The sequence below is a fragment of the Rattus norvegicus genome, chromosome 1 (assembly GCF_021556685.1).
Source record: "Rattus norvegicus strain SHRSP/BbbUtx chromosome 1, alternate assembly SHRSP_T2T, whole genome shotgun sequence".
NCBI lineage: Eukaryota > Metazoa > Chordata > Mammalia > Rodentia > Muridae > Rattus > Rattus norvegicus.
The window spans coordinates 81910087-81925172 of NC_141534.1; the positions used below are offsets into that span (position 1 = coordinate 81910087).

Genomic DNA, 15086 nt, shown 5'->3' on the forward strand with positions numbered 1-15086 from the left:
ACTCCCCAATAAAAAGACATAGATTAACAAACTGGATACGCAACGAGGACCCTGCATTCTGCTGCCTACAGGAACCACACCTCAGAGACAAAGACAGACACTACCTCAGAGAGAAAGGCTGGAAAACAACTTTCCAAGCAAATGGTCGGAAGAAGCAAGCTGGAGTAGCCATTCTAATATCAAATAAAATCAATTTTCAACTAAAAGTCATCAAAAAAGATAAGGAAGGACACTTCATATTCATCAAAGAAAAAATCCAACAAGATGAACTCTCAATCCTAAATATGTATGCCCCAAATACAAGGGAACCTACGTATGTAAAAGTAATCTTACTAAAGCTCAAAACACACATTGTACCTCACACAGTAATAGTAGGAGATTTCAACACCCCACTCTCATCAATGGAGAGATCATGGAAACAGAAATTAAACAGAGCCATAGACAGACTAAGAGAAGTCATGAGCCAAATGGACTTGACAGATATTTATAGAACATTCTACCCTAAAGCAAAACAATATACCTTCTTCTCAGCTCCGCATGGTAGTTTCTCCAAAATTGACCCTATAATTGGTCAAAAAACGGGCCTCAACAGGTACAGAAAGATATAATAATCCCATGCGTGCTATCGGACCACCACGGCCTAAACCTGGTTTTCAATAACAATAAGGGAAGAATGCCCACACATACGTGGAAATTGAACAATGCTCTACTCAATGATACACTGGTCAAGGAAGAAATAAAGAAAGAAATTAAAAACTTTTTAGAATTTAATGAAAATGAAGGTACAACATACCCAAACTTATGGGACACAATGAAAGCTGTGCTAAGAGGAAAACTCATAGTGCTGAGTGCCTGCAGAAAGAAACAGGAAAGAGCATATGTCAGCAGCTTGACAGCACACCTAAAAGCTCTAGAACAAAAAGAAGCACATACACCCAGGAGGAGTAGAAGGCAGGAAATAATCAAACTCAGAGCTGAAATCAACCAAGTAGAAACAAAAAGGACCATAGAAAGTATCAACAGAACCAAAAGTTGGTTCTTTGAGAAAATCAACAAGATAGATAAACCCTTAGCCAGACTAACGAGAGGATACAGAGAGTGTATCCAAATTCACAAAATCAGAAATGAAAAGGGAGACATAACTACAGATTCAGAGGATATTAAAAAAATCATCAGATCTTACTATAAAAGCCTATATTCAACAAAACTTTAAAATCTGCAGGAAATGGACAATCCCTAGACAGATACCAGGTACCAAAGTTAAATCAGGAACAGATAAACCAGTTAAACAACCCCATACCTCCTAAGGAAATAGAAGCAGTCATTAAAGGTCTCCCAACCAAAAAGAGCCCAGGTCCAGACTGGTTTAGTGCAGAATTCTATCAGACCTTCATAGAAGACATCATACCAATATTATCCAAACTATTCTACAAAATTGAAACAGATGGAGCACTACTGAATTCCTTCTATGAAGCCACAATTACTCTTATACCTAAACCACACAAAGACCCAACAAAGAAAGAGAATTTCAGACCAATTTCCTTTATGAATATCGACGCAAAAATACTCAATAAAATCCCGGCAAACCGAATCCAAGAGCACATGAACACAATCATCCACCATAATCAAGTAGGCTTCATTGCAGGCATGCAGGGATGGTTTAATATATGGAAAACCATGAACGTAATCCATTATATAAACAAACTGAAAGAACAAAACCACATGATCATTTCATTAGATGCTGAGAAAGCATTTGAAAAAGTTCAACACCCCTTCATGATAAAAGTCCTGGAAAGAATAGGAATTCAAGGCCCATACCTAAACATAGTAAAAGCCATATACAGCAAACCAGTTGCTAACATTAAACTAAATGGAGAGAAACTTGAAGCAATCCCATTAAAATCAGGGACTAGACAAGGCTGCCCACTCTCTCCCTACTTATTCAATATAGTTCTTGAAGTTCTAGCCAGAGCAATCAGACAAAAAATGGAAGTCAAGGGGATACAGATCAGAAAAGAAGAAATCAAAATATCACTATTTGCAGATGATATGATAGTATATTTAAGTGATCCCAAAAGTTCCACCAGAGAATTACTAAAGCTGATTAACAACTTCAGCAAAGTGGCTGGGTATAAAATTAACTCAAATAAATCAGTAGCCTTCCTCTACACAAAAGAGAAACAAACCGAGAAAGAAATTAGTGAAACGACACCCTTCATAATAGACCCAAATAATATAAAGCACCTCGGTGTGACTTTAACCAAGCAAGTAAAAGATTTGTCCAATAAGAACTTCAAGACACTGAAGAAAGAAATTGAAGAAGACCTCAGAAGATGGAAAGATCTCCCATGCTCATGGATTGGCAGGATTAATATAGTAAAAATGGCCATTTTACCAAAAGCGATCTACAGATTCAATGCAATCCCCCTCAAAATACCAATCCAATTCTTCAAAGAGTTGGACAGAACAATTTGCAAATTCATCTGGAATAACAAAAAACCCAGGATAGCTGAAATTATCCTCAACAATAAAAGGACTTCAGGGGGAATCACTATCCCTGAACTCAAGCAGTATTACAGAGCAATAGTGATAAAAACTGCATGGTATTGGTACAGAGACAGACAGATATACCAATGGAATAGAATTGAAGACCCAGAAATGAACCCACATACCTATGGTCACTTGATTTTTGACAAAGGAGCCAAAACCATCCAACGGAAAAAAGATGGCATTTTCTGCAAATGGTGCTGGTTCAACTGGAGGTCAACATGTAGAAGAATGCAGATCGATCCATGCTTATCACCCTGTACAAAGCTTAAGTCCAAGTGGATCAAGGACCTCCACATCAAACCAGACACAGTCGAACTAATAGAAGAAAAACTAGGGAAGCATCTGGAACACATGGGCACTGGAAAAAATTTCCTGAACAAAACACCAATGGCTTGTGCTCTAAGATCAAGAATCGACAAATGGGATCTCATAAAACTGCAAAGCTTCTGTAAGGAAAGGACACTGTGGTTAGGACAAAACGGCAACCAACAGATTGGGAAAAGATCTTTACCAATCCTACAACAGATAGAGGCCTTATATAGAAAATATACAAAGAACTCAAGAAGTTAGACCGAAGGGAGAGAAATAACCCTATTGAAAAATGGGGTTTAGAGCTAAACAAAGAATTCACAGCTGAGGAATGCCGAATGGCTGAGAAACACCTAAAGAAATGTTCAACATCTTTAGTCATAAGGGAAATGCAAATCAAAACAACCCTGAGATTTCCCCTCACACCAGTGAGAATGGCTAAGATCAAAAACTCAGGTGACAGCAAATGCTGGCGAGGATGTGGAGAAAGAGGAACACTCCTCCATTGTTGGTGGGGTTGCAGACTGGTCCAACCATTCTGGAAATCAGTCTGGAGGTTCCTCAGAAAATTAGACATTAAACTGCCTGAGTATGCAGCTATACCTTTCTTGGGCATATACCCAAAAGATGCCCCAACATATAAAAAAGACACATGCTCCACTATGTTCATCACAGCCTTATTTATAATATCCAGAAGCTGGAAAGAACGCAGATGCCCTTCAAGAGAGGAATGGATACAGAAAATGTGGTACATCTACACAATGGATTATTACTCAGCTATCAAAATCAATGACTTTATGAAATTCGTAGGCAAATGTTTGGAACTGTAAAATATCATCCTGAGTGAGCTAACCCAATCACAGAAAGACATACATGGTATGCAATCATTGATAAGTGGCTATTAGCCCAAATGCTTGAATTATCGTAGATGCCTAGAACAAATGAAACTCAAGACGGATGATCAAAATGTGAATGCTTCACTCCTTCTTTAAAAGGGGAACAAGAATACCCTTGGCAGGGAATAGAGAGGCCAAGATTAAAACAGAGACTGAAGGAACACCCATTCAGAGCCTGCCCCACATTTGGCCCATTCATATACAGCCACCCAATTGGATAAGATGGATGAATCAAAGAAGTGCAGACCGACAGGAGCCAGATGTAGATCACTCCTGAGATACTCAGCCAGAATACAGCAAACCACTGAACTGAGAATCGGACCCCCGTTGAAGGAATCAGAGAAAGAACTGGATGAGCTTGAAGGGGCTCGAGACCCCATATGTACAACAATGCGAAGCAACCAGAGCTTCCAGGGACTAAGCCACTACCTAAAGACTATATACATGGACTGACCCTGGACTCTGACCTCATAGGTAGTAATGAATATCCTAGTAATAGCACCAGTGGAAGGGGAAGCCCTGGGTCCTGCTAAGACTGAACCCTCAGTGAACTAGACTGTTGGGGGGAGGGAGGCGATGGGGGATGGTGGGGAGTGGAACACCCGTAAGGAAGGGGAGGAGGGAGGGGGATGTTTGCCCGGATACCGGGAAAGGGAATAACACTCGAAATGTATATAAGAAATACTCAAGTTAATAAAAAAAAGTTTTCTTTGTCTATTCACTGTAGTTAGTGCAAAATTGAAAATAATTAACAAAAAACAATCAGGTTGCAATCTTTAGTTTTTGCACACAGCTAACCATCAGCTCTTTTTTCAAAATAACTAGACATTCAGAATTTTTTCCAGCATTCCTTCAATGTATCTCCCATATTTATAGCTGGTAGTTAAAAATGGACAGAGTGAAATTTCAATCAGTAATTTTACATAAAACAAGCTCATTGAAATATTAATATAATAATATAAAGCATAAAAGAAATAGCTAAAATTTATTACTAGTATGTGAATATTTTTTTCTCAGATGCCATCCTCTGTGTGCAGTGCAGATTGTTCTCCAGGATTTTGAAAAATCTGGAAGGAGGGAATGGCAGCCTACTGTTTTGTTTGCAGCCCCTGACCTGAAAATTAAATTTCTAACGGGACAAGTGAGTATTTGCTGCTATGATAAAAAATGAAAATGTATATTACCCTTGTGCCCCACTGGAATTAGGAAGGCAACTAAAGGCAATTGCAAATATAAAATATATCACTTTTCTCATTTACTAGTTGCAGATATAAAAATAATTAACAAAATCATTCCAAAAATAAAGAAACGAACAAACCCATAGACCTTGTGACTTGATCCACATATTGATTCATTGAAAGTTCATGGCAGATTACATTTTCACAAAATACAGTTTAGGAAATAAAACTGCAATATGAGGGAATTTTCCACAAGATTTTTCCCAATAATTATTCTCTTATAAAACAACATATACATTAGATTTTAGTCCCAATTTTTAAAAGAGTTAAATTTGTCATATTTCATCAATATATCCATCCTATATGAGTATGCATACCATGTACATACAGAAGCTCAAGAAGAACTGGATGTAATATAAATTCTTAGCACTAAATTAGGAGACTGCTAGGTACAATATCCATGTTATATGTAAGATTAATAAAGAAGACAAAAATATTTGAAATTTTATGAGAAACTGCTAAGTATGTAAAATTCTGAGGGCCATGTTCAAAGCCTGATATGATATGCATCCAGAAAGTAGGGGATAAATCTAAACTCATGATGTAGAATATATGACGAGACTCAAATTCAGCACATTACATAACATACCCATTATTAAAATATATTTAGGGTTGACAAAATGCAAAAAGTATATGGTTAGCTTTTCAATTATTTTGCCTTTTAATTTGTATAATGAATTAAAGTTCTTAAAAGACATACTATGCCTGTGAGATGGTTCAATAAAATCATTTGTTGCTAAGGCTTACCATATGAGTTTATTGCCATGATGAATGAAGTAGAAGCAAGCAACCTACTCAGAAGATCTCTTTTAAAGTCATGCATTCCAACATTACACTAAGCTCAAAAATAATTTTTAAAAGTATACTGAAATTGAGAAAAAACAAGAGAATTAATATTATCATCAATGAATTCCACAAAAAGTTCATAAAACATATTATTATATTAATTTTTATGTATATCAGATGAGTAATGTATTTTCATTTACATACAAGAGGAAATAATACCACTGTAGTTACATTTATGTCCACTCATGAAACACCTGACATTGGTACTGGGATCTGAACTCAGGTTCTCTGCTAGAGTGAAATATTCTATCTATAGGTAAAGCAACTTCCTAGGCTTTTAGGCAACTTATCAAATAATAGCTCTCCACAAATGCATTTTTCTAGGTAAGAATTCTGAAAACCAAAGAAGTACATCAACATTTTCTGAAATAACATAAAAATTAATTTCAATTACAACCACATTTCATGACATAGACATAATGGGAATTACAACTTAAGACAACCCATCTAGGTTACTATGCTTGATCAATGTCTCCTCTGTTACCTTCCTGATTTTGTTTGGAAATACTGATTTCATCCTTGAGTACATTCACAGACACTGAGACACATAGGAATGTAGATGAGGCAAAGACGAAAGTTCTCAGCATTGCAAATGAAGGGATCAAGGTGAAGTACATCTTAGTACAAAGTATGTACAGATGTTTTTCCTTTAATTGTTAATATTAGTTCATCTCTGGAACAACAACCAGAATGTTGGTTTAGTTGTTGCCAGATGAAGATACATGTGAGGGTTTATTTCTTTGATGCTTTCTACTTTTCAAACATTAATATTATATTTTCACTCAGTCTCCACCTTCTTCTTTTGACTTATGAGAGGAAGTACCCAAATTTAATAAGGCAAATTTTTACTTTTACATGAACACATATATATAAATATGTATACATACACTCAGTTTAGCTGTACAATTTAGTGTTGTATCTGTGTCTATGATTTTGAGATAATAAATTCTCAAGTACCTATTACAGGTATTGTTCCTGTAAAGTCAGTGCTGTAATCTGTCACAGGGAATGAATTCATAAAATAGTCAATAATATCATGAAACAGTGAGTTTTTTTTATTTATAAAATACACCCAACAAAAATGTATTTTATGAAGGTATCTTCTCTCAATTAAATAATAAATTGATAACAACATGGAACAAAAAATGGGTTTAGAAATCTTTGCTTTCAGCTTACATGAGACCCCATAAGAACAACAATGCCAACCAACCAGAGCTTCCAGGGACTAAGCCACTACCCAAAGACTATACATGGACTGACCCTGGGTTCCAACTGCACACGTAGCAATAAATTGCCTAGTAAGAGCACCAGTGGAAGGGGAAGCCCTTGGTCCTGCCAAGACTGAACCACCAGTGAACGTGATTGTTGGGGGGAGGGCAGTAATGGTGGGGGAGGGGGGGAGTGGACCATCTATAGAGAAGGAGGAGGGGTTAGGGGGATGTTGGCCCAGAAACCGGGATGTGAAATAACAATCGAAATGTAAATAAGAAATACTCAAGTTAATATAGATGAAAAAAATAAATATAGGGGGATCATCAAAATTCATCTTTATGACCCATTAGATCAGCTATTTTTTGGGTAAAAAGGTTTTATTAAAATGGTTCCACAACTATTCACTTACATGTTACCTGTGGATGCCTTCTCCAGAGCTGGAATATGACAAGAAATAGGTTCCTCAAACTCATGCATTTTATTTGTGTGTTTACAGAAAAACTGAGTTGCTATACAGCTGGACTACTTTAACTTATTCTACTGTGATTTCTTTGCATCCAAGAAATTTTATATGACCCAGTGAATAGGTATATAAAATAGTTACATAAATCATATGTGTACTTATAATGATTCATAGAGAAATTTGTTTTAAAACAATTTTGTGGGAGATATGTAATCCTATAATTATTAAAGACAAAACCAATTTGGCTACTAATTTGTCTTTTTTTAAATAATGAATTCTATTTTGGGATATTCGATACCATAGAACACAGAGATTTTCAATACTTTTCAGCACTCAGAATTATTTTGATTTTGCATTTAGCCTTGGTGAGAATAGCTTCACATAAATATGTAGAAACCTGGAAGATATATGTTCATAGCCATCCCAGTTATCATTAGAAATTCTGTTCTAATTTCAAGCCAAAGTTTATGTAACTATTTTATGAAACTTAAGCAAGCAACTCAAACAGAAATTTCCAACTCTTATTCTAATATGATAAAATTCAAATATATATATTAATTTGATATTTAGATACTGAGTAATGCATCCTATATGTAGGCAAAAAAACCTAAGAGCTAAAATCTTTGTAAAGTATAAATACTTTAATGTACAATGTACAGTACATCATGGGTCTGTGGATTCAGGAAGCATTCACTGACATTATTTGTTATCATGCCATGTACTATACTGTGTGTTTAGAACCAAAGCTACAGTGAGGCTACATGACCCTAAACAATGAGAAACTCAAAAGCAACTCAAATTTGTTATGTATTTGATTTTGAATCAACCTTTGTCTAATAAATGTTCAGAATTTTTTTCTATCAAAAGTAAAAAAAAAACATAAAATCTACAGAGTTAAGTAGACAAAGAAATAATTCCTTGGCTTTATTTTCCCTTACATCTTTATGAACATTAAGAATTGAAAGAAATGCTTTGCAGTAATGTCCTTGAAATTACATTGTCAGCTTCAAAGGCAGCATTGCAATGCTTATTTCAACAACTTTATGTGATATCCCTTGTTGATAAAGTTTCTATCAATGTCTTTTTTTTTTCTTTTTTTTTTTTTCGGAGCTGGGGACCGAACCCAGGACCTTGTGCTTGCTAGGCAAGTGCTCTACCACTGAGCTAAATCCCCAACCCCGATAAAGTTTCTAAAACAGCAGCACTATACTTTTCTTTGGACATCAGATATGGACCAGTGTACGAAATGTCCAGAATTGCAGTATGCCAACACAGAAAAGAAAAAATGCATTCAGAAAGGTGTCATCTTTCAAAGCTATGAAGACCCCTTGTGGGGTGGCTCTTGCCTTAATAGCTTTCTGTTTGTCTGTATTCACAGCTCTGGTACTTTGGGACTTTATGAAGCATCATGACACTCCTATTGTGAAGGCAAACAACAGAATCCTCAGCTACATATTAATCACTTCACTCAGGTTCTGTTTTCTCTGCTCCTTTTTCTTCATTGTCCATCCTAACAGAAGTACCTGCATCTTACTGCAAATCACCTTTGGAATTTAATCCACTGTGGCTGTTTCCACAGTTCTAGCTAAAATAATCACTTTCAAATCATTCTCGCTTTCAATCATTCTCGCTTTCAAAGTCACAGACCCAGGAAGAAGATTAAGAAACTTCCTGGTATCAGGTAAACCCAACTACATTATTCCCATATGTGCCTTATTGCAATGTATTCCGTGTGCAATTTGGCTAACAGTTTCTCCTCCCTTTGTTGATATTGATGAAATTCTGAGCATGGCCACATCATCATTGTGTGTAACAAGGTCTCCTTTATGGCTTTCTTCTCTGTTCTGGGATACTTGGCCTGCCTGGCCCTTGGAAGCTTCACTATGGCTGTCTCGGCAAAGAATCTGCCTGACAGTGTACAAAGCCAAGTTCTTGACCTTCAGCATGCTAGTGTTCTGCAGTGTCTGGGACACCTTCCTCCCTGTCTACCATAGCACCAAGGGCAGGGTCATGGTTGCTGTTGAAATATTCTTTTTGGCATCCAATGCAGGGATGCATTTTTGTACCCAAAATCTATATCATTTTAATGAGACCAGACAGAAATTCTATCCAAAAGACCAGAGAGAAATCATATCTCTGAACAAATATTTCAGGAATTCTGTCAAATGTAACATTGGTATATAACCACAAAATATTTGGTTACAGTGCATGTATCTAGTTTCAGGATTACTCTCAATCATTCCTCTAGTGATATATAGAAGTATCATATCTATGAGTATTATATACAGTGTCCTTAAAATCTTGTACTCATTCACTTGTTTAGTTTCCTTTGGGAGAACAACAATTCTCAAATTATTATTAAAATTTATTCCAATATTATCACCCCTGATAACTTCAAATAACTTGCATAAGGCAGTTGAATCTATAACTTTGTACAGAATATGAGTTCCAGAACAGACAGTAATTACACATACAAACTTTCTACCAAATCAGACTAAAAAACAAACTAAAGAACCAACAATTATAAAATCAGAATACATTTTCTGATTTCCCATAGGAGCACATATATTATAGCATACTGTCTGTTTTTACAGTTGTTCTTCAAGATAATGGTCAATAGTCTAGATTCTTTTTCTGATCTCAAACATAAAGTATTATATCCAACAATGGTCAGACTCTAGTGAACATTGTATCTGAATTAGGGAATAGTTGGAAGGTCCCAAGAAGGAGGGTGACCCATAAGAAGACAAGAAGTCTCAAGTAACCTAGACAAACCACAATTCTCAGACATTGAGACACTAACCAGGCAACATACACCTGCTGGTATGAGGTCCTCAACACATATGCAACATAGAACTGCCTGGTCTGGGCTCAGTTAGAGAAGACACACCTAACCCCCAAGAAATATGAGGCCCAAGTGGTTAGGAAGGTATGTGGGTTGGGGAGGTGGGCATTTCCTCTTGGAGGTCGGGGAGGAAGTATAGGATGAGGAAGAGTCAGAGGGCAGACTGGGAAGGGGATAATGAGTATCTTGTAAAAAATATTAAACATAAAAACTAAGGCAAAATTAAGTTAAATAAGTTTGTAAATATATTAACATTCTATTATAGTGTAGCGATGGAAGGGATAGGTAAAACTCTTGATATTGGTATGTACCTAATATTTTAAGGGACTATCCTCAATGTTCAGTTCTGATTGTGGTCCTGGAGTCAAAAAATTGTCAGAATGGATTGGGGGCTGATGTTTTGATTAGGCTGCTTCTGACAAAATGAATTTTTCAAAATAGAAAAAAAATTGAGTGCTTGCAACTGCACTTAATCTTCACATTTGTCAATTCTCCTCCAATAAGGGAATATTGTATGTATCTAAAATGCATCAGCATTAACAAAAAAATCACTCCCATAAGTTAATCTTCATAGACATATGATCATTAACAATGTCTCCTTAAGGATCACATTCTGCAATTTCCACATTTTCTCATTGAAAATTTGTAGAGGATGTCATTTTCACAAAGAGAGATTTGATATTTAAACTGCGATTAAAAGTAATTCTATACACATTTATTATAATAACTGATCTCCTCTAAAATAACATTCAGATTATATTCCCATCTTGAATTTTAATAATATTTACTTATTGCTTTTTACACTTAATATGTCTTCTGGTGACCATGTAAGTGCAGGAGCCAGTTCAGAACAGAAAATGTCTAAAGGTCAACAGGACTGTACATGTTGGATCCTAGAAATCAAGATTGTAAACCTCTGTTAGATTAATGAAGAGAATAAATGATTAATTGTAACATTAAAAAACTGCTAAGGAAGAGATTGAAGAATTTATTCATGAACTAGACACCCCCAGTAAGATATTCATGTGATTTGACTTTTATGAATCTGTGGATACTTTTACATCTATGATGTATAGCATATGAGTAATCTTATATTTGATATTTTTACAACACCAGTTTATTGTGCTGCAATGTAATGGATTAAATTATTATTGTACAGTTAGCCACAATTATTCAAATTGTGTTGTCATCTACAGAACCAACCTTATTCAAAAAAATTTTTGTTTAGTATTGGTTACATACAAATCGGTGAATGTTATATTTATCCTGTAATAACTTATAGGGAAATCAATATTGTTAAAGGAAACATGTGGCCAGTATGATTGCAAAGCTATTAATTCTCTTCATACTAGGTATGATGAACTGAGCCCACCTTAGCAATATTTAGTAACATGAGAAATCCTAACCCTAGAAGGTGTTTTCTTAACTCCATACATTCTTATATAACACATACTCAAAATTATTACAAAAAGTGATGTAAAATTATTTCTAGTTAAAGATATAAGAATCAACATTATTTAGAAAAATAGATACAACAAATTTTTCACAAAAATCATTTTTATTATATTATTATATTCTGTGTGTGTGTGTGTGTGTGTGTGTGTGTATGCATTTTCATAGATAAACATAAATGAAACCCTGGAAGCACATCATCACTGTCTCCAAATCTCCCAATTTCAATATTGTTTCTCTTATTTTCTTCCTTTTTGTAAATTTTTAAAAATTTAATTAATCATTTTTATATTCCTGATTTTATACCCCTCCCTGTTCATGCTCTAATTGTTTCACATCCCATACCTCCTGACCCTTCTCCATGAGAACGTCCCCACCTCAACCCTACCTACACCTCACCAGACCTCCCCTTTCCCTGAGGCTTCCAATCTCTTGAGTTTTAGGTGCAACAGCATGGACTGAGTCAGATCCAGCAGTCCTCTGCTACATATGGCCATTTCTTAGGTGGCTATGCTGTACAGTTGGTTGTCCCATGTTTGCAAGGTCTTGGCATCAGGGTAAATTGAGACTGCTGGTTCTTGTACAGGGTTGCCCTTCTTCTCAGTTTCCTTCATTTTTTCACTAATACCACCACAATTGTCAGTAGCTCTTGTCCATTAGTTGGGTATAAATATCTGCATCTGACTTCTTGTTGTGTCTTTCAGAGGGCAGTCATGATAGACCTTTTCTTATGAGAACACCATAGGCTCAGTAGTAGTGGAAGTCCTTGGGGTCTTCCCTGGAGATGGATCCAAATTTGAGCCTGTGCCCAAAAATCGTATTTCTCTGTCTCTTCTCCATTTTTGTCACTGCAGTTCTTTCAGACAAGAACAATTATTTGTCAGAGTTTTTCACTGTGGAATGGCAAACCATCCCTCACTGTCTTTCTGCTGGAAGTGAGCTCTACAATTTCCCTCTCCCTACTGTAGGGTATTTGATCTAAATAGCTTTATTCCTCCTAAGTTGGATTGAGGCATCCTAACTTGGGAACATTGGTTTGTTAACTTTTGAGTTCTGTGGACTGTATTCTGGGTTTTCTATACTACTTTTGATAATATCCACTTGTTAGTAACTATACCATGCATGTCCTTTTGGACTTGATTTATCTCATTCAGGATGTATTTTTTTTTCTAGTTCTATCCATCTGACTGAAACTCAGGATGTCCTTGTTCTTAATAGCTGACTATAGTTTATTGTATAGATGAACCACATTTTCATTCTCCTTTATTCTGTTGTGGAACATTTGAGTTGGTTCCATCTCCTGGCTATCACAAACCAGGCCACTATGAACATAGTGGAATATGTATGCTTGTGGCATTGTTAGGCATCTTTTGGCTATATGTTCAAGTGTGTTATATGTGGATCTTCAAGTAGTTCTACTTCTAATCATTTGAGGAATCTCCAGATTGATTGCTAAAGTGGTCATACCGGTTTTGCAATCCCATCAGGAGTGGAGGAGTGCTCCTCTTTTCCACATACTTGACAACATGTGCTGTCACTTGCAGTTGTGATCTTAACCATTCTGATTGGTATAAGTTGGAATCTCATGGTCATTTTGATCTGCATTTCCCTGATCAAAATTCTCAGCTCTTCTCTATTCCTCTGATGTGAATTTTTGTTTAGTTCTATACCACATTTTTCATTGGATTTTTGGTTTTTTCAGAGTTAGCTTTTTAACTTCTTTATATGTTTTGTATATTAACCTTCTATTGGATGTGGGAATAGTGAAGATTTTTCCCAATCTTTAGGTTGCAGATTTCTCATGCTGACTATGTCCTTTGTCTTACAGAAGTTTTCCAGTACCATGAGGTTCCACTTATCAATTGTAGACCTTAGAGCCTGAGCTATTTGGTTCTGTTTAAGAAATTTAGTAAATTTTCCTCTGAGCCAAAAAATTACAAGTATTTTGTCACTGTGCCTTATCTTAGATTCAGTGTATGTTGTTTTAGGTTGAGGTCCTTGATCCACTTGGAATTGAGCTTTATGCAAGGTGACAAATATGGATCTATTTTCTTTTAACTACACTGTGACTGCCAATTAGACCAGCACCATTCATTGAAGAAGCTTTCTTTTTTTTCCCATTTTATACTTTGTCTTATTTTAGAAAGATCTACTGTCTCTAAGTATGTGGTTTCACTTCTATGTCTTCAATTCTATTCCATTGATCAAAGTGTCCATCTCTCTACCAATACCATGAAGTTTTTGTATCTATTGCTCTGTACTATAGTTTGAGGTAAGGGATGGTGATTCCTCAAGTAGTACTTTTATTGTAAAGAATTGTTTTCACTATTCTGGGATTCTTTTCATTTCCATATGAATTTCAAAATTGCTTTTCCATGTCTTTGAAAAATTATTTGGATTTTGATGGAGATTGTAATGATCTGTAGATTGCTTTTGGTAGGATGGCCATATTTACTATGTTAATTCTGCAGATCCATGAGCATGGGAGATTTCTCCATTTTCTGAGACCTTCTTCAATTCCTAACTTGAAGTTATTGTCAAACAGATCTTTTACTTGTTTGCTTAGAGTTACCCATGATACTTTTTTTTGCATATTTTTTTATTAACTTGAGTATTTCTTATATACATTTCGAGTGTTATTCCCTTTCCCAGTTTCCGGGCAAACATCCCCCTCCCCCCTCCCCTTCCTTATGGGTGTTCCCCTCCCAACCCTCCCCCCATTGCCGCCCTCCCCCCATAGACTAGTTCACTGGGGGTTCAGTCTTAGCAGGACCCAGGGCTTCCCCTTCCACTGGTGCTCTTACTAGGATATTCATTGCTACCTATGGGGTCAGAGTCCAGGGTCAGTCCATGTATAGTCTTTAGGTAGTGGCTTAGCCCCTGGAAGCTCTGGTTGCTTGGCATTGTTGTACTTTTGGGGTCTCGAGCCCCTTCAAGCTCTTCCAGTTCTTTCTCTGATTCCTTCAATAGGGGACCTATTCTCAGTTCAGTGGTTTGCTGCTGGCATTCGCCTCTGTATTTGCTGTATTCTGGCTGTGTCTCTCAGGAGCGATCTACATCCGGCTCCTGTCGGTCTGCACTTCTTTGCTTCATCCATCTTGTCTAATTGGGTGGCTGTATATGTATGGGCCACATGTGGGGCAGGCTCTAAATGGGTGTTCCTTAAGTCTCTGTTTTAATCTTTGCCTCTCCCTTCCCTGCCAAGGGTATTCTTTTTCCTCATTTAAAGAAGGAGTGAAGCATTCACATTTTGATCATCCGTCTTGAGTTTCGTT

At 36.4% G+C, this 15086-nt stretch overlaps 1 pseudogene; it reads left to right on the forward strand.

The window, feature by feature from the left end:
• Positions 1-9654, forward strand: part of Vmn2r116l-ps28 (vomeronasal 2, receptor 116 like, pseudogene 28) — a 60697-nt pseudogene extending 51043 nt beyond the window's left edge.
• Positions 9655-15086: the final 5432 nt, after the last annotated feature.